Raw genomic sequence first — 20,610 nt, forward strand, 5'->3', positions numbered from 1 at the left:
GCCCAGGAAGCTAAAATCCTCCCTCCTGCACCCACTGTTACGCCACGCATTTATCTGTGCTATTCTCCTATTTCATACAAAAGCAATAGCATACAAAATGATATATTTGTTAGAGAGGGCGACAGTCACATGGGATTCCTGCACTGCCTGCCTGCCCTTTCTAGCAGTCACCCATCTATCTACCTGCAGCTTGGGTGTGACCATGTCTCTGAAAAGCCAGTCTATGACGCTTTCCGCCACCTGCATGCTGCTAAGTGCCTCCAACTGCTGTTCCAACCGATCCATGCAGTCTGTAGGGAGATGCAATTGGCTACACTTGCTGCAGATGTAGTTGTCCGGAATGCTTGAAAGGTCAGAGGTTCCCACAACTCACAGATGAAGTGTTGCCCCACTGACTGACATTTCTAGCTCCAATTGATTAATTTTAAGATAATTTCTTATCAAATTAACTTACAATTAACGATATAATCCCTGACGCTAGATTTCTACCATCGATATTAAACGCTAAATACGCTAATCTTCGCCCTCCGGTTTAGTACTCGGTGTGAAGGGACTGATTACAGTGCAGTGTGATACTCTGTGAAGGGACTGATTACAGTGCAGTGTGATACTCTGTGTGAAGGGATTGATTACAGTGCAGTGTGATACTCTGTGAGAAGGGATTGATTACAGTGCAGTGTGATACTCTGTGTGAAGGGACTGATTACAGTGCAGTGTGATACTCTGTGTGAAGGGGCTGATTACAGTGCAGTGTGATACTCTGTGTGAAGGGATTGATTACAGTGCAGTGTGATACTCTGTGTGAAGGGATTGATTACAGTGCAGTGTGATACTCTGTGTGAAGGGATTGATTACAGTGCAGTGTGATACTCTGTGTGAAGGGATTGATTACAGTGCAGTGTGATACTCTGTGTGAAGGGATTGATTACAGTGCAGTGTGATACTCTGTGTGAAGGGATTGATTACAGTGCAGTGTGATACTCTGTGTGAAGGGACTGATTACAGTGCAGTGTGATACTCTGTGTGAAGGGATTGATTACAGTGCAGTGTGATACTCTGTGTGAAGGGATTGATTACAGTGCAGTGTGATACTCTGTGTGAAGGGGTTGATTACAGTGCAGTGTGATACTCTGTGTGAAGGGATTGATTACAGTGCAGTGTGATACTCTGTGTGAAGGGATTGATTACAGTGCAGTGTGATACTCTGTGTGAAGGGACTGATTACAGTGCAGTGTGATACTCTGTGTGAAGGGACTGATTACAGTGCAGTGTGATACTCTGTGTGAAGGGACTGATTACAGTGCAGTGTGATACTCTGTGTGAAGGGATTGATTACAGTGCAGTGTGATACTCTGTGTGAAGGGATTGATTACAGTGCAGTGTGATACTCTGTGTGATGGGATTGATTACAGTGCAGTGTGATACTCTGTGTGAAGGGATTGATTACAGTGCAGTGTGATACTCTGTGTGAAGGGATTGATTACAGTGCAGTGTGATACTCTGTGTGAAGGGATTGATTACAGTGCAGTGTGATACTCTGTGTGAAGGGATTGATTACAGTGCAGTGTGATACTCTGTGTGAAGGGATTGATTACAGTGCAGTGTGATACTCTGTGTGAAGGGATTGATTACAGTGCAGTGTGATACTCTGTGTGAAGGGATTGATTACAGTGCAGTGTGATACTCTGTGTGAAGGGATTGATTACAGTGCAGTGTGATACTCTGTGTGAAGGGATTGATTACAGTGCAGTGTGATACTCTGTGTGAAGGGATTGATTACAGTGCAGTGTGATACTCTGTGTGAAGGGATTGATTACAGTGCAGTGTGATACTCTGTGTGAAGGGATTGATTACAGTGCAGTGTGATACTCTGTGTGAAGGGATTGATTACAGTGCAGTGTGATACTCTGTGTGAAGGGACTGATTACAGTGCAGTGTGATACTCTGTGTGAAGGGATTGATTACAGTGCAGTGTGATACTCTGTGTGAAGGGATTGATTACAGTGCAGTGTGATACTCTGTGTGAAGGGACTGATTACAGTGCAGTGTGATACTCTGTGTGAAGGGATTGATTACAGTGCAGTGTGATACTCTGTGTGAAGGGATTGATTACAGTGCAGTGTGATACTCTGTGTGAAGGGATTGATTACAGTGCAGTGTGATACTCTGTGTGAAGGGACTGATTACAGTGCAGTGTGATACTCTGTGTGAAGGGATTGATTACAGTGCAGTGTGATACTCTGTGTGAAGGGATTGATTACAGTGCAGTGTGATACTCTGTGTGAAGGGATTGATTACAGTGCAGTGTGATACTCTGTGTGAAGGGATTGATTACAGTGCAGTGTGATACTCTGTGTGAAGGGATTGATTACAGTGCAGTGTGATACTCTGTGTGAAGGGATTGATTACAGTGCAGTGTGATACTCTGTGTGAAGGGATTGATTACAGTGCAGTGTGATACTCTGTGTGAAGGGATTGATTACAGTGCAGTGTGATACTCTGTGTGAAGGGATTGATTACAGTGCAGTGTGATACTCTGTGTGAAGGGATTGATTACAGTGCAGTGTGATACTCTGTGTGAAGGGATTGATTACAGTGCAGTGTGATACTCTGTGTGAAGGGATTGATTACAGTGCAGTGTGATACTCTGTGTGAAGGGATTGATTACAGTGCAGTGTGATACTCTGTGTGAAGGGATTGATTACAGTGCAGTGTGATACTCTGTGTGAAGGGATTGATTACAGTGCAGTGTGATACTCTGTGTGAAGGGATTGATTACAGTGCAGTGTGATACTCTGTGTGAAGGGATTGATTACAGTGCAGTGTGATACTCTGTGTGAAGGGATTGATTACAGTGCAGTGTGATACTCTGTGTGAAGGGATTGATTACAGTGCAGTGTGATACTCTGTGTGAAGGGATTGATTACAGTGCAGTGTGATACTCTGTGTGAAGGGATTGATTACAGTGCAGTGTGATACTCTGTGTGAAGGGATTGATTACAGTGCAGTGTGATACTCTGTGTGAAGGGATTGATTACAGTGCAGTGTGATACTCTGTGTGAAGGGATTGATTACAGTGCAGTGTGATACTCTGTGTGAAGGGATTGATTACAGTGCAGTGTGATACTCTGTGTGATGGGATTGATTACAGTGCAGTGTGATACTCTGTGTGAAGGGATTGATTACAGTGCAGTGTGATACTCTGTGTGAAGGGACTGATTACAGTGCAGTGTGATACTCTGTGTGAAGGGATTGATTACAGTGCAGTGTGATACTCTGTGTGAAGGGACTGATTACAGTGCAGTGTGATACTCTGTGTGAAGGGATTGATTACAGTGCAGTGTGATACTCTGTGTGAAGGGATTGATTACAGTGCAGTGTGATACTCTGTGTGAAGGGATTGATTACAGTGCAGTGTGATACTCTGTGTGAAGGGATTGATTACAGTGCAGTGTGATACTCTGTGTGAAGGGATTGATTACAGTGCAGTGTGATACTCTGTGTGAAGGGATTGATTACAGTGCAGTGTGATACTCTGTGTGAAGGGATTGATTACAGTGCAGTGTGATACTCTGTGTGAAGGGATTGATTACAGTGCAGTGTGATACTCTGTGTGAAGGGATTGATTACAGTGCAGTGTGATACTCTGTGTGAAGGGATTGATTACAGTGCAGTGTGATACTCTGTGTGAAGGGATTGATTACAGTGCAGTGTGATACTCTGTGTGAAGGGATTGATTACAGTGCAGTGTGATACTCTGTGTGAAGGGATTGATTACAGTGCAGTGTGATACTCTGTGTGAAGGGATTGATTACAGTGCAGTGTGATACTCTGTGTGAAGGGATTGATTACAGTGCAGTGTGATACTCTGTGTGAAGGGATTGATTACAGTGCAGTGTGATACTCTGTGTGAAGGGATTGATTACAGTGCAGTGTGATACTCTGTGTGAAGGGATTGATTACAGTGCAGTGTGATACTCTGTGTGAAGGGATTGATTACAGTGCAGTGTGATACTCTGTGTGAAGGGATTGATTACAGTGCAGTGTGATACTCTGTGTGAAGGGATTGATTACAGTGCAGTGTGATACTCTGTGTGAAGGGATTGATTACAGTGCAGTGTGATACTCTGTGTGAAGGGATTGATTACAGTGCAGTGTGATACTCTGTGTGAAGGGATTGATTACAGTGCAGTGTGATACTCTGTGTGAAGGGATTGATTACAGTGCAGTGTGATACTCTGTGTGAAGGGATTGATTACAGTGCAGTGTGATACTCTGTGTGAAGGGATTGATTACAGTGCAGTGTGATACTCTGTGTGAAGGGATTGATTACAGTGCAGTGTGATACTCTGTGTGAAGGGATTGATTACAGTGCAGTGTGATACTCTGTGTGAAGGGATTGATTACAGTGCAGTGTGATACTCTGTGTGAAGGGATTGATTACAGTGCAGTGTGATACTCTGTGTGAAGGGATTGATTACAGTGCAGTGTGATACTCTGTGTGAGGGGATGATTACAGTGCAGTGTGATAGTCTGTGTGAAGGGATTGATTACAGTGCAGTGTGATACTCTGTGTGAAGGGACTGATTACAGTGCAGTGTGATACTCTGTGTGAAGGGATTGATTACAGTGCAGTGTGATACTCTGTGTGAAGGGATTGATTACAGTGCAGTGTGATACTCTGTGTGAAGGGATTGATTACAGTGCAGTGTGATACTCTGTGTGAAGGGATTGATTACAGTGCAGTGTGATACTCTGTGTGAAGGGATTGATTACAGTGCAGTGTGATACTCTGTGTGAAGGGATTGATTACAGTGCAGTGTGATACTCTGTGTGAAGGGACTGATTACAGTGCAGTGTGATACTCTGTGTGATGGGATTGATTACAGTGCAGTGTGATACTCTGTGTGAAGGGATTGATTACAGTGCAGTGTGATACTCTGTGTGAAGGGACTGATTACAGTGCAGTGTGATACTCTGTGTGAAGGGATTGATTACAGTGCAGTGTGATACTCTGTGTGAAGGGATTGATTACAGTGCAGTGTGATACTCTGTGTGAAGGGATTGATTACAGTGCAGTGTGATACTCTGTGTGAAGGGATTGATTACAGTGCAGTGTGATACTCTGTGTGAAGGGATTGATTACAGTGCAGTGTGATACTCTGTGTGAAGGGATTGATTACAGTGCAGTGTGATACTCTGTGTGAAGGGATTGATTACAGTGCAGTGTGATACTCTGTGTGAAGGGATTGATTACAGTGCAGTGTGATACTCTGTGTGAAGGGATTGATTACAGTGCAGTGTGATACTCTGTGTGAAGGGATTGATTACAGTGCAGTGTGATACTCTGTGTGAAGGGATTGATTACAGTGCAGTGTGATACTCTGTGTGAAGGGATTGATTACAGTGCAGTGTGATACTCTGTGTGAAGGGATTGATTACAGTGCAGTGTGATACTCTGTGTGAAGGGATTGATTACAGTGCAGTGTGATACTCTGTGTGAAGGGATTGATTACAGTGCAGTGTGATACTCTGTGTGAAGGGATTGATTACAGTGCAGTGTGATACTCTGTGTGAAGGGATTGATTACAGTGCAGTGTGATACTCTGTGTGAAGGGATTGATTACAGTGCAGTGTGATACTCTGTGTGAAGGGATTGATTACAGTGCAGTGTGATACTCTGTGTGAAGGGATTGATTACAGTGCAGTGTGATACTCTGTGTGATGGGATTGATTACAGTGCAGTGTGATACTCTGTGTGAAGGGGCTTGATTACAGTGCAGTGTGATACTCTGTGTGAAGGGATTGATTACAGTGCAGTGTGATACTCTGTGTGAAGGGATTGATTACAGTGCAGTGTGATACTCTGTGTGAAGGGATTGATTACAGTGCAGTGTGATACTCTGTGTGAAGGGATTGATTACAGTGCAGTGTGATACTCTGTGTGAAGGGACTGATTACAGTGCAGTGTGATACTCTGTGTGAAGGGATTGATTACAGTGCAGTGTGATACTCTGTGTGAAGGGATTGATTACAGTGCAGTGTGATACTCTGTGTGAAGGGACTGATTACAGTGCAGTGTGATACTCTGTGTGAAGGGATTGATTACAGTGCAGTGTGATACTCTGTGTGAAGGGATTGATTACAGTGCAGTGTGATACTCTGTGTGAAGGGACTGATTACAGTGCAGTGTGATACTCTGTGTGAAGGGATTGATTACAGTGCAGTGTGATACTCTGTGTGAAGGGATTGATTACAGTGCAGTGTGATACTCTGTGTGAAGGGATTGATTACAGTGCAGTGTGATACTCTGTGTGAAGGGACTGATTACAGTGCAGTGTGATACTCTGTGTGAAGGGATTGATTACAGTGCAGTGTGATACTCTGTGTGAAGGGATTGATTACAGTGCAGTGTGATACTCTGTGTGAAGGGATTGATTACAGTGCAGTGTGATACTCTGTGTGAAGGGATTGATTACAGTGCAGTGTGATACTCTGTGTGAAGGGATTGATTACAGTGCAGTGTGATACTCTGTGTGAAGGGATTGATTACAGTGCAGTGTGATACTCTGTGTGAAGGGATTGATTACAGTGCAGTGTGATACTCTGTGTGAAGGGATTGATTACAGTGCAGTGTGATACTCTGTGTGAAGGGATTGATTACAGTGCAGTGTGATACTCTGTGTGAAGGGACTGATTACAGTGCAGTGTGATACTCTGTGTGAAGGGACTGATTACAGTGCAGTGTGATACTCTGTGTGAAGGGATTGATTACAGTGCAGTGTGATACTCTGTGTGAAGGGATTGATTACAGTGCAGTGTGATACTCTGTGTGAAGGGATTGATTACAGTGCAGTGTGATACTCTGTGTGATGGGATTGATTACAGTGCAGTGTGATACTCTGTGTGAAGGGATTGATTACAGTGCAGTGTGATACTCTGTGTGAAGGGATTGATTACAGTGCAGTGTGATACTCTGTGTGAAGGGACTGATTACAGTGCAGTGTGATACTCTGTGTGAAGGGATTGATTACAGTGCAGTGTGATACTCTGTGTGAAGGGACTGATTACAGTGCAGTGTGATACTCTGTGTGAAGGGATTGATTACAGTGCAGTGTGATACTCTGTGTGAAGGGATTGATTACAGTGCAGTGTGATACTCTGTGTGATGGGATTGATTACAGTGCAGTGTGATACTCTGTGTGAAGGGACTGATTACAGTGCAGTGTGATACTCTGTGTGAAGGGATTGATTACAGTGCAGTGTGATACTCTGTGTGAAGGGATTGATTACAGTGCAGTGTGATACTCTGTGTGAAGGGACTGATTACAGTGCAGTGTGATACTCTGTGTGAAGGGATTGATTACAGTGCAGTGTGATACTCTGTGTGAAGGGGTTGATTACAGTGCAGTGTGATACTCTGTGTGAAGGGATTGATTACAGTGCAGTGTGATACTCTGTGTGAAGGGATTGATTACAGTGCAGTGTGATACTCTGTGTGAAGGGATTGATTACAGTGCAGTGTGATACTCTGTGTGAAGGGATTGATTACAGTGCAGTGTGATACTCTGTGTGAAGGGATTGATTACAGTGCAGTGTGATACTCTGTGTGAAGGGATTGATTACAGTGCAGTGTGATACTCTGTGTGATGGGATTGATTACAGTGCAGTGTGATACTCTGTGTGAAGGGATTGATTACAGTGCAGTGTGATACTCTGTGTGAAGGGATTGATTACAGTGCAGTGTGATACTCTGTGTGAAGGGATTGATTACAGTGCAGTGTGATACTCTGTGTGAAGGGATTGATTACAGTGCAGTGTGATACTCTGTGTGAAGGGATTGATTACAGTGCAGTGTGATACTCTGTGTGAAGGGATTGATTACAGTGCAGTGTGATACTCTGTGTGAAGGGATTGATTACAGTGCAGTGTGATACTCTGTGTGAAGGGATTGATTACAGTGCAGTGTGATACTCTGTGTGAAGGGATTGATTACAGTGCAGTGTGATACTCTGTGTGAAGGGATTGATTACAGTGCAGTGTGATACTCTGTGTGAAGGGATTGATTACAGTGCAGTGTGATACTCTGTGTGAAGGGATTGATTACAGTGCAGTGTGATACTCTGTGTGAAGGGATTGATTACAGTGCAGTGTGATACTCTGTGTGAAGGGATTGATTACAGTGCAGTGTGATACTCTGTGTGAAGGGATTGATTACAGTGCAGTGTGATACTCTGTGTGAAGGGATTGATTACAGTGCAGTGTGATACTCTGTGTGAAGGGATTGATTACAGTGCAGTGTGATACTCTGTGTGAAGGGATTGATTACAGTGCAGTGTGATACTCTGTGTGAAGGGATTGATTACAGTGCAGTGTGATACTCTGTGTGGAGGGATGATTACAGTGCAGTGTGATACTCTGTGTGAAGGGATTGATTACAGTGCAGTGTGATACTCTGTGTGAAGGGATTGATTACAGTGCAGTGTGATACTCTGTGTGAAGGGATTGATTACAGTGCAGTGTGATACTCTGTGTGAAGGGATTGATTACAGTGCAGTGTGATACTCTGTGTGAAGGGATTGATTACAGTGCAGTGTGATACTCTGTGTGAAGGGATTGATTACAGTGCAGTGTGATACTCTGTGTGAAGGGATTGATTACAGTGCAGTGTGATACTCTGTGTGAAGGGATTGATTACAGTGCAGTGTGATACTCTGTGTGAAGGGATTGATTACAGTGCAGTGTGATACTCTGTGTGAAGGGATTGATTACAGTGCAGTGTGATACTCTGTGTGAAGGGATTGATTACAGTGCAGTGTGATACTCTGTGTGAAGGGATTGATTACAGTGCAGTGTGATACTCTGTGTGAAGGGATTGATTACAGTGCAGTGTGATACTCTGTGTGAAGGGATTGATTACAGTGCAGTGTGATACTCTGTGTGAAGGGATTGATTACAGTGCAGTGTGATACTCTGTGTGAAGGGATTGATTACAGTGCAGTGTGATACTCTGTGTGAAGGGATTGATTACAGTGCAGTGTGATACTCTGTGTGAAGGGATTGATTACAGTGCAGTGTGATACTCTGTGTGAAGGGATTGATTACAGTGCAGTGTGATACTCTGTGTGAAGGGATTGATTACAGTGCAGTGTGATACTCTGTGTGAAGGGATTGATTACAGTGCAGTGTGATACTCTGTGTGAAGGGACTGATTACAGTGCAGTGTGATACTCTGTGTGAAGGGGCTGATTACAGTGCAGTGTGATACTCTGTGTGAAGGGATTGATTACAGTGCAGTGTGATACTCTGTGTGAAGGGATTGATTACAGTGCAGTGTGATACTCTGTGTGAAGGGATTGATTACAGTGCAGTGTGATACTCTGTGTGAAGGGATTGATTACAGTGCAGTGTGATACTCTGTGTGAAGGGATTGATTACAGTGCAGTGTGATACTCTGTGTGAAGGGATTGATTACAGTGCAGTGTGATACTCTGTGTGAAGGGATTGATTACAGTGCAGTGTGATACTCTGTGTGAAGGGATTGATTACAGTGCAGTGTGATACTCTGTGTGAAGGGATTGATTACAGTGCAGTGTGATACTCTGTGTGAAGGGATTGATTACAGTGCAGTGTGATACTCTGTGTGAAGGGATTGATTACAGTGCAGTGTGATACTCTGTGTGAAGGGATTGATTACAGTGCAGTGTGATACTCTGTGTGAAGGGATTGATTACAGTGCAGTGTGATACTCTGTGTGAAGGGATTGATTACAGTGCAGTGTGATACTCTGTGTGAAGGGATTGATTACAGTGCAGTGTGATACTCTGTGTGAAGGGATTGATTACAGTGCAGTGTGATACTCTGTGTGAAGGGATTGATTACAGTGCAGTGTGATACTCTGTGTGAAGGGATTGATTACAGTGCAGTGTGATACTCTGTGTGAAGGGATTGATTACAGTGCAGTGTGATACTCTGTGTGAAGGGATTGATTACAGTGCAGTGTGATACTCTGTGTGAAGGGATTGATTACAGTGCAGTGTGATACTCTGTGTGAAGGGATTGATTACAGTGCAGTGTGATACTCTGTGTGAAGGGATTGATTACAGTGCAGTGTGATACTCTGTGTGAAGGGATTGATTACAGTGCAGTGTGATACTCTGTGTGAAGGGATTGATTACAGTGCAGTGTGATACTCTGTGTGAAGGGATTGATTACAGTGCAGTGTGATACTCTGTGTGAAGGGATTGATTACAGTGCAGTGTGATACTCTGTGTGAAGGGATTGATTACAGTGCAGTGTGATACTCTGTGTGAAGGGATTGATTACAGTGCAGTGTGATACTCTGTGTGAAGGGATTGATTACAGTGCAGTGTGATACTCTGTGTGAAGGGATTGATTACAGTGCAGTGTGATACTCTGTGTGAAGGGATTGATTACAGTGCAGTGTGATACTCTGTGTGAAGGGATTGATTACAGTGCAGTGTGATACTCTGTGTGAAGGGATTGATTACAGTGCAGTGTGATACTCTGTGTGAAGGGATTGATTACAGTGCAGTGTGATACTCTGTGTGAAGGGATTGATTACAGTGCAGTGTGATACTCTGTGTGAAGGGATTGATTACAGTGCAGTGTGATACTCTGTGTGAAGGGATTGATTACAGTGCAGTGTGATACTCTGTGTGAAGGGATTGATTACAGTGCAGTGTGATACTCTGTGTGAAGGGATTGATTACAGTGCAGTGTGATACTCTGTGTGAAGGGATTGATTACAGTGCAGTGTGATACTCTGTGTGAAGGGATTGATTACAGTGCAGTGTGATACTCTGTGTGAAGGGATTGATTACAGTGCAGTGTGATACTCTGTGTGAAGGGATTGATTACAGTGCAGTGTGATACTCTGTGTGAAGGGATTGATTACAGTGCAGTGTGATACTCTGTGTGAAGGGATTGATTACAGTGCAGTGTGATACTCTGTGTGAAGGGATTGATTACAGTGCAGTGTGATACTCTGTGTGAAGGGTATGATTACAGTGCAGTGTGATACTCTGTGTGAAGGGATTGATTACAGTGCAGTGTGATACTCTGTGTGAAGGGATTGATTACAGTGCAGTGTGATACTCTGTGTGAAGGGATTGATTACAGTGCAGTGTGATACTCTGTGTGAAGGGATTGATTACAGTGCAGTGTGATACTCTGTGTGAAGGGATTGATTACAGTGCAGTGTGATACTCTGTGTGAAGGGATTGATTACAGTGCAGTGTGATACTCTGTGTGAAGGGATTGATTACAGTGCAGTGTGATACTCTGTGTGAAGGGATTGATTACAGTGCAGTGTGATACTCTGTGTGAGGGATTGATTACAGTGCAGTGTGATACTCTGTGTGAAGGGATTGATTACAGTGCAGTGTGATACTCTGTGTGAAGGGATTGATTACAGTGCAGTGTGATACTCTGTGTGAAGGGATTGATTACAGTGCAGTGTGATACTCTGTGTGAAGGGATTGATTACAGTGCAGTGTGATACTCTGTGTGAAGGGATGATACAGTGCAGTGTGATACTGTGTGAAGGGATGATACAGTGCAGTGTGATACTCTGTGTGAGGGATTGATTACAGTGCAGTGTGATACTCTGTGTGAAGGGATTGATTACAGTGCAGTGTGATACTCTGTGTGAAGGGACTGATTACAGTGCAGTGTGATACTCTGTGTGAAGGGATTGATTACAGTGCAGTGTGATACTCTGTGTGAAGGGATTGATTACAGTGCAGTGTGATACTCTGTGTGAAGGGACTGATTACAGTGCAGTGTGATACTCTGTGTGAAGGGATTGATTACAGTGCAGTGTGATACTCTGTGTGAAGGGATTGATTACAGTGCAGTGTGATACTCTGTGTGAAGGGATTGATTACAGTGCAGTGTGATACTCTGTGTGAAGGGACTGATTACAGTGCAGTGTGATACTCTGTGTGAAGGGATTGATTACAGTGCAGTGTGATACTCTGTGTGAAGGGATTGATTACAGTGCAGTGTGATACTCTGTGTGAAGGGATTGATTACAGTGCAGTGTGATACTCTGTGTGAAGGGATTGATTACAGTGCAGTGTGATACTCTGTGTGAAGGGACTGATTACAGTGCAGTGTGATACTCTGTGTGAAGGGATTGATTACAGTGCAGTGTGATACTCTGTGTGAAGGGATGATTACAGTGCAGTGTGATACTCTGTGTGAAGGGATTGATTACAGTGCAGTGTGATACTCTGTGTGAAGGGACTGATTACAGTGCAGTGTGATACTCTGTGTGAAGGGATTGATTACAGTGCAGTGTGATACTCTGTGTGAAGGGATTGATTACAGTGCAGTGTGATACTCTGTGTGAAGGGACTGATTACAGTGCAGTGTGATACTCTGTGTGAAGGGATTGATTACAGTGCAGTGTGATACTCTGTGTGAAGGGATTGATTACAGTGCAGTGTGATACTCTGTGTGAAGGGATTGATTACAGTGCAGTGTGATACTCTGTGTGAAGGGATTGATTACAGTGCAGTGTGATACTCTGTGTGAAGGGATTGATTACAGTGCAGTGTGATACTCTGTGTGAAGGGATTGATTACAGTGCAGTGTGATACTCTGTGTGAAGGGATTGATTACAGTGCAGTGTGATACTCTGTGTGAAGGGATTGATTACAGTGCAGTGTGATACTCTGTGTGAAGGGATTGATTACAGTGCAGTGTGATACTCTGTGTGAAGGGATTGATTACAGTGCAGTGTGATACTCTGTGTGAAGGGATTGATTACAGTGCAGTGTGATACTCTGTGTGAAGGGATTGATTACAGTGCAGTGTGATACTCTGTGTGAAGGGATTGATTACAGTGCAGTGTGATACTCTGTGTGAAGGGACTGATTACAGTGCAGTGTGATACTCTGTGTGAAGGGATTGATTACAGTGCAGTGTGATACTCTGTGTGAAGGGATTGATTACAGTGCAGTGTGATACTCTGTGTGAAGGGATTGATTACAGTGCAGTGTGATACTCTGTGTGAAGGGATTGATTACAGTGCAGTGTGATACTCTGTGTGAAGGGATTGATTACAGTGCAGTGTGATACTCTGTGTGAAGGGATTGATTACAGTGCAGTGTGATACTCTGTGTGAAGGGATTGATTACAGTGCAGTGTGATACTCTGTGTGAAGGGATTGATTACAGTGCAGTGTGATACTCTGTGTGAAGGGATTGATTACAGTGCAGTGTGATACTCTGTGTGAAGGGATTGATTACAGTGCAGTGTGATACTCTGTGTGAAGGGATTGATTACAGTGCAGTGTGATACTCTGTGTGAAGGGATTGATTACAGTGCAGTGTGATACTCTGTGTGAAGGGATTGATTACAGTGCAGTGTGATACTCTGTGTGAAGGGATTGATTACAGTGCAGTGTGATACTCTGTGTGAAGGGATTGATTACAGTGCAGTGTGATACTCTGTGTGAAGGGATTGATTACAGTGCAGTGTGATACTCTGTGTGAAGGGATTGATTACAGTGCAGTGTGATACTCTGTGTGAAGGGATTGATTACAGTGCAGTGTGATACTCTGTGTGAAGGGATTGATTACAGTGCAGTGTGATACTCTGTGTGAAGGGATTGATTACAGTGCAGTGTGATACTCTGTGTGAAGGGATTGATTACAGTGCAGTGTGATACTCTGTGTGAAGGGATTGATTACAGTGCAGTGTGATACTCTGTGGAAGGGATTGATTACAGTGCAGTGTGATACTCTGTGTGAAGGGATTGATTACAGTGCAGTGTGATACTCTGTGTGAAGGGATTGATTACAGTGCAGTGTGATACTCTGTGTGAAGGGATTGATTACAGTGCAGTGTGATACTCTGTGTGAAGGGATTGATTACAGTGCAGTGTGATACTCTGTGTGAAGGGACTGATTACAGTGCAGTGTGATACTCTGTGTGAAGGGACTGATTACAGTGCAGTGTGATACTCTGTGTGAAGGGATTGATTACAGTGCAGTGTGATACTCTGTGTGAAGGGATTGATTACAGTGCAGTGTGATACTCTGTGTGAAGGGATTGATTACAGTGCAGTGTGATACTCTGTGTGAAGGGATTGATTACAGTGCAGTGTGATACTCTGTGTGAAGGGATTGATTACAGTGCAGTGTGATACTCTGTGTGAAGGGATTGATTACAGTGCAGTGTGATACTCTGTGTGAAGGGACTGATTACAGTGCAGTGTGATACTCTGTGTGAAGGGATTGATTACAGTGCAGTGTGATACTCTGTGTGAAGGGATTGATTACAGTGCAGTGTGATACTCTGTGTGAAGGGATTGATTACAGTGCAGTGTGATACTCTGTGTGAAGGGATTGATTACAGTGCAGTGTGATACTCTGTGTGAAGGGACTGATTACAGTGCAGTGTGATACTCTGTGTGAAGGGATTGATTACAGTGCAGTGTGATACTCTGTGTGAAGGGATTGATTACAGTGCAGTGTGATACTCTGTGTGAAGGGACTGATTACAGTGCAGTGTGATACTCTGTGTGAAGGGATTGATTACAGTGCAGTGTGATACTCTGTGTGAAGGGACTGATTACAGTGCAGTGTGATACTCTGTGTGAAGGGATTGATTACAGTGCAGTGTGATACTCTGTGTGAAGGGATTGATTACAGTGCAGTGTGATACTCTGTGTGAAGGGATTGATTACAGTGCAGTGTGATACTCTGTGTGAAGGGACTGATTACAGTGCAGTGTGATACTCTGTGTGAAGGGATTGATTACAGTGCAGTGTGATACTCTGTGTGAAGGGATTGATTACAGTGCAGTGTGATACTCTGTGTGAAGGGATTGATTACAGTGCAGTGTGATACTCTGTGTGAAGGGATTGATTACAGTGCAGTGTGATACTCTGTGTGAAGGGATTGATTACAGTGCAGTGTGATACTCTGTGTGAAGGGATTGATTACAGTGCAGTGTGATACTCTGTGAAGGGATTGATTACAGTGCAGTGTGATACTCTGTGTGAAGGGATTGATTACAGTGCAGTGTGATACTCTGTGTGAAGGGATTGATTACAGTGCAGTGTGATACTCTGTGTGAAGGGATTGATTACAGTGCAGTGTGATACTCTGTGTGAAGGGACTTGATTACAGTGCAGTGTGATACTCTGTGTGAAGGGACTTGATTACAGTGCAGTGTGATACTCTGTGTGAAGGGATTGATTACAGTGCAGTGTGATACTCTGTGTGAAGGGATTGATTACAGTGCAGTGTGATACTCTGTGTGAAGGGACTGATTACAGTGCAGTGTGATACTCTGTGTGAAGGGATTGATTACAGTGCAGTGTGATACTCTGTGTGAAGGGATTGATTACAGTGCAGTGTGATACTCTGTGTGAAGGGACTGATTACAGTGCAGTGTGATACTCTGTGTGAAGGGATTGATTACAGTGCAGTGTGATACTCTGTGTGAAGGGATTGATTACAGTGCAGTGTGATACTCTGTGTGAAGGGATTGATTACAGTGCAGTGTGATACTCTGTGAAGGGACTGATTACAGTGCAGTGTGATACTCTGTGTGAAGGGACTGATTACAGTGCAGTGTGATACTCTGTGTGAAGGGACTGATTACAGTGCAGTGTGATACTCTGTGTGAAGGGATTGATTACAGTGCAGTGTGATACTCTGTGTGAAGGGATTGATTACAGTGCAGTGTGATACTCTGTGTGAAGGGGCTGATTACAGTGCAGTGTGATACTCTGTGTGAAGGGATTGATTACAGTGCAGTGTGATACTCTGTGTGAAGGGATTGATTACAGTGCAGTGTGATACTCTGTGTGAAGGGATTGATTACAGTGCAGTGTGATACTCTGTGTGAAGGGATTGATTACAGTGCAGTGTGATACTCTGTGTGAAGGGATTGATTACAGTGCAGTGTGATACTCTGTGTGAAGGGATTGATTACAGTGCAGTGTGATACTCTGTGTGAAGGGACTGATTACAGTGCAGTGTGATACTCTGTGTGAAGGGATTGATTACAGTGCAGTGTGATACTCTGTGTGAAGGGATTGATTACAGTGCAGTGTGATACTCTGTGTGAAGGGATTGATTACAGTGCAGTGTGATACTCTGTGTGAAGGGATTGATTACAGTGCAGTGTGATACTCTGTGTGAAGGGATTGATTACAGTGCAGTGTGATACTCTGTGTGAAGGGATTGATTACAGTGCAGTGTGATACTCTGTGTGAAGGGATTGATTACAGTGCAGTGTGATACTCTGTGTGAAGGGATTGATTACAGTGCAGTGTGATACTCTGTGTGAAGGGATTGATTACAGTGCAGTGTGATACTCTGTGTGAAGGGACTGATTACAGTGCAGTGTGATACTCTGTGTGAAGGGACTGATTACAGTGCAGTGTGATACTCTGTGTGAAGGATTGATTACAGTGCAGTGTGATACTCTGTGTGAAGGGATTGATTACAGTGCAGTGTGATACTCTGTGTGAAGGGACTGATTACAGTGCAGTGTGATACTCTGTGTGAAGGGATTGATTACAGTGCAGTGTGATACTCTGTGTGAAGGGATTGATTACAGTGCAGTGTGATACTCTGTGTGAAGGGATTGATTACAGTGCAGTGTGATACTCTGTGTGAAGGGACTGATTACAGTGCAGTGTGATACTCTGTGTGAAGGGATTGATTACAGTGCAGTGTGATACTCTGTGTGAAGGGATCTGATTACAGTGCAGTGTGATACTCTGTGTGAAGGGACTTGATTACAGTGCAGTGTGATACTCTGTGTGAAGGGATTGATTACAGTGCAGTGTGATACTCTGTGTGAAGGGACTGATTACAGTGCAGTGTGATACTCTGTGTGAAGGGATTGATTACAGTGCAGTGTGATACTCTGTGTGAAGGGACTGATTACAGTGCAGTGTGATACTCTGTGTGAAGGGATTGATTACAGTGCAGTGTGATACTCTGTGTGAAGGGACTGATTACAGTGCAGTGTGATACTCTGTGTGAAGGGACTGATTACAGTGCAGTGTGATACTCTGTGTGAAGGGATTGATTACAGTGCAGTGTGATACTCTGTGTGAAGGGACTGATTACAGTGCAGTGTGATACTCTGTGTGAAGGGATTGATTACAGTGCAGTGTGATACTCTGTGTGAAGGGATTGATTACAGTGCAGTGTGATACTCTGTGTGAAGGGATTGATTACAGTGCAGTGTGATACTCTGTGTGAAGGGATTGATTACAGTGCAGTGTGATACTCTGTGTGAAGGGATTGATTACAGTGCAGTGTGATACTCTGTGTGAAGGGATTGATTACAGTGCAGTGTGATACTCTGTGTGAAGGGATTGATTACAGTGCAGTGTGATACTCTGTGTGAAGGGATTGATTACAGTGCAGTGTGATACTCTGTGTGAAGGGATTGATTACAGTGCAGTGTGATACTCTGTGTGAAGGGATTGATTACAGTGCAGTGTGATACTCTGTGTGAAGGGATTGATTACAGTGCAGTGTGATACTCTGTGTGAAGGGATTGATTACAGTGCAGTGTGATACTCTGTGTGAAGGGATTGATTACAGTGCAGTGTGATACTCTGTGTGAAGGGATTGATTACAGTGCAGTGTGATACTCTGTGTGAAGGGATTGATTACAGTGCAGTGTGATACTCTGTGTGAAGGGATTGATTACAGTGCAGTGTGATACTCTGTGTGAAGGGATTGATTACAGTGCAGTGTGATACTCTGTGTGAAGGGATTGATTACAGTGCAGTGTGATACTCTGTGTGAAGGGATTGATTACAGTGCAGTGTGATACTCTGTGTGAAGGGATTGATTACAGTGCAGTGTGATACTCTGTGTGAAGGGATTGATTACAGTGCAGTGTGATACTCTGTGTGAAGGGATTGATTACAGTGCAGTGTGATACTCTGTGTGAAGGGATTGATTACAGTGCAGTGTGATACTCTGTGTGAAGGGATTGATTACAGTGCAGTGTGATACTCTGTGTGAAGGGATTGATTACAGTGCAGTGTGATACTCTGTGTGAAGGGATTGATTACAGTGCAGTGTGATACTCTGTGTGATGGGATTGATTACAGTGCAGTGTGATACTCTGTGTGAAGGGACTGATTACAGTGCAGTGTGATACTCTGTGTGAAGGGATTGATTACAGTGCAGTGTGATACTCTGTGTGATGGGATTGATTACAGTGCAGTGTGATACTCTGTGTGAAGGGACTGATTACAGTGCAGTGTGATACTCTGTGTGAAGGGATTGATTACAGTGCAGTGTGATACTCTGTGTGAAGGGATTGATTACAGTGCAGTGTGATACTCTGTGTGAAGGGATTGATTACAGTGCAGTGTGATACTCTGTGTGAAGGGATTGATTACAGTGCAGTGTGATACTCTGTGTGAAGGGACTGATTACAGTGCAGTGTGATACTCTGTGTGAAGGGATTGATTACAGTGCAGTGTGATACTCTGTGTGAAGGGATTGATTACAGTGCAGTGTGATACTCTGTGTGAAGGGATTGATTACAGTGCAGTGTGATACTCTGGTGAAGGGATTGATTACAGTGCAGTGTGATACTCTGTGTGAAGGGATTGATTACAGTGCAGTGTGATACTCTGTGTGAAGGGATTGATTACAGTGCAGTGTGATACTCTGTGTGAAGGGACTGATTACAGTGCAGTGTGATACTCTGTGTGAAGGGATTGATTACAGTGCAGTGTGATACTCTGTGTGAAGGGATTGATTACAGTGCAGTGTGATACTCTGTGTGAAGGGATTGATTACAGTGCAGTGTGATACTCTGTGTGAAGGGATTGATTACAGTGCAGTGTGATACTCTGTGTGAAGGGATTGATTACAGTGCAGTGTGATACTCTGTGTGATGGGATTGATTACAGTGCAGTGTGATACTCTGTGTGAAGGGATTGATTACAGTGCAGTGTGATACTCTGTGTGAAGGGACTGATTACAGTGCAGTGTGATACTCTGTGTGAAGGGATTGATTACAGTGCAGTGTGATACTCTGTGTGAAGGGATTGATTACAGTGCAGTGTGATACTCTGTGTGAAGGGACTGATTACAGTGCAGTGTGATACTCTGTGTGAAGGGATTGATTACAGTGCAGTGTGATACTCTGTGTGAAGGGACTGATTACAGTGCAGTGTGATACTCTGTGTGAAGGGATTGATTACAGTGCAGTGTGATACTCTGTGTGAAGGGACTGATTACAGTGCAGTGTGATACTCTGTGTGAAGGGATTGATTACAGTGCAGTGTGATACTCTGTGTGAAGGGATTGATTACAGTGCAGTGTGATACTCTGTGTGAAGGGATTGATTACAGTGCAGTGTGATACTCTGTGTGAAGGGACTGATTACAGTGCAGTGTGATACTCTGTGTGAAGGGATTGATTACAGTGCAGTGTGATACTCTGTGTGAAGGGATTGATTACAGTGCAGTGTGATACTCTGTGTGAAGGGATTGATTACAGTGCAGTGTGATACTCTGTGTGAAGGGATTGATTACAGTGCAGTGTGATACTCTGTGTGAAGGGACTGATTACAGTGCAGTGTGATACTCTGTGTGAAGGGACTGATTACAGTGCAGTGTGATACTCTGTGTGAAGGGACTGATTACAGTGCAGTGTGATACTCTGTGGAAGGGATGATTACAGTGCAGTGTGATACTCTGTGTGAAGGGATTGATTACAGTGCAGTGTGATACTCTGTGTGAAGGGATTGATTACAGTGCAGTGTGATACTCTGTGTGAAGGGATTGATTACAGTGCAGTGTGATACTCTGTGTGAAGGGATTGATTACAGTGCAGTGTGATACTCTGTGTGAAGGGATTGATTACCGTGCAGTGTGATACTCTGTGTGAAGGGATTGATTACAGTGCAGTGTGATACTCTGTGTGAAGGGATTGATTACAGTGCAGTGTGATACTCTGTGTGAAGGGACTGATTACAGTGCAGTGTGATACTCTGTGTGAAGGGACTGATTACAGTGCAGTGTGATACTCTGTGTGAAGGGACTGATTACAGTGCAGTGTGATACTCTGTGTGAAGGGACTGATTACAGTGCAGTGTGATACTCTGTGTGAAGGGACTGATTACAGTGCAGTGTGATACTCTGTGTGAAGGGACTGATTACAGTGCAGTGTGATACTCTGTGTGAAGGGATTGATTACAGTGCAGTGTGATACTCTGTGTGAAGGGATTGATTACAGTGCAGTGTGATACTCTGTGTGAAGGGATTGATTACAGTGCAGTGTGATACTCTGTGTGAAGGGATTGATTACAGTGCAGTGTGATACTCTGTGTGAAGGGACTGATTACAGTGCAGTGTGATACTCTGTGTGAAGGGATTGATTACAGTGCAGTGTGATACTCTGTGTGAAGGGATTGATTACAGTGCAGTGTGATACTCTGTGTGAAGGGATTGATTACAGTGTAGTGTGATACGCTCGGAACGCCTCACAAGATCCAGCAAGATGTAACGAGTGTGAGATCCACATTTACATTTTTAAGTGAAGCATTTGGCCCATTTAAAGATGTTGGCACCCGATTCTC

The sequence above is a fragment of the Scyliorhinus canicula genome, chromosome 6 (assembly GCF_902713615.1).
Source record: "Scyliorhinus canicula chromosome 6, sScyCan1.1, whole genome shotgun sequence".
NCBI classification, from domain to species: Eukaryota; Metazoa; Chordata; class Chondrichthyes; order Carcharhiniformes; family Scyliorhinidae; genus Scyliorhinus; species Scyliorhinus canicula.